We start from the raw sequence: 932 nt of genomic DNA, 5'->3' as shown, positions 1-932 counted from the left end.
ATTAAAATTCATATGGAATATAATTTTAATGATTTTTATCAATTCATTGTCTATCTTGTTTTTTTTTTAATTTTTTATTATTTGCTTTTCAATTTTTCTTAAAAAAAAAGGAAATCATGTTGGCTCGCTGTCCAGACAATGGCCGTGCTGGGCTCCCTCTTTGCACATCCGTGCCAAATAAACTTATTCATGGGCTGAGCCCATTCAAATTTTGGTAAAAGCCAAAGGTTTATTAGTTTTGGATTTTTTTTAGTATTCGGTGCTATGCAACATTAATAACTTCCCCTACCCCTTTTTCCCCGAATTACTGGTTGCAGAATTTGATTCCATGTCAACGCTGAAACAAACCAACTAACCCACCAACGAGACTGCCCTCGATTGGTATTAATTTTGGATTAGAATTATCCAATCAAGGAAATTATTTTGCAGTGCCATCAAAATTTCAAAATGACACGCGTAAGCCTAGCCATTGCATGCATAAACCGTATATGAAAAGATAGAGCTCTATTAACACCTAATGTACTGGACTCCATAAGAAGCAAAACATGAACCACAGGCACATTTTGGTACCTAAATGCAAGGTTCAAAAAATTGACACGTATTGAGAGCCCTCTTATACACTCCTACAGAGGGTGTATCAGGGTTCTGATTAATTCAGGGGGTGGAGACTTAAACCGCCCCCCCTCCCCCTGAACCGGTTGAAAAAAAAAAAAAACTAAAAAAATAGTATCGATGGGCGTATCGATATTTGAAACCTTGCCTAAATGAATATTGAAGAAATTTTCCAAAGAATTATATTGGAGATGGGCCTCGATGCCAGATAGAGAAAGAGGGAGAGAGCTTCTCCAATAAAAGAGGGAAAGAGCTCCAATAAATCCATATTTTCCGAAACTCCACAATACTCGACAAATTTTCTACAGAGTGGTTTCACA

The sequence above is a fragment of the Nelumbo nucifera genome, chromosome 3 (assembly GCF_055504915.1).
Source record: "Nelumbo nucifera cultivar China Antique chromosome 3, China Antique-T2T, whole genome shotgun sequence".
NCBI classification, from domain to species: domain Eukaryota; kingdom Viridiplantae; phylum Streptophyta; class Magnoliopsida; order Proteales; family Nelumbonaceae; genus Nelumbo; species Nelumbo nucifera.
Note: the sequence above shows the minus strand (reverse complement) of the source record.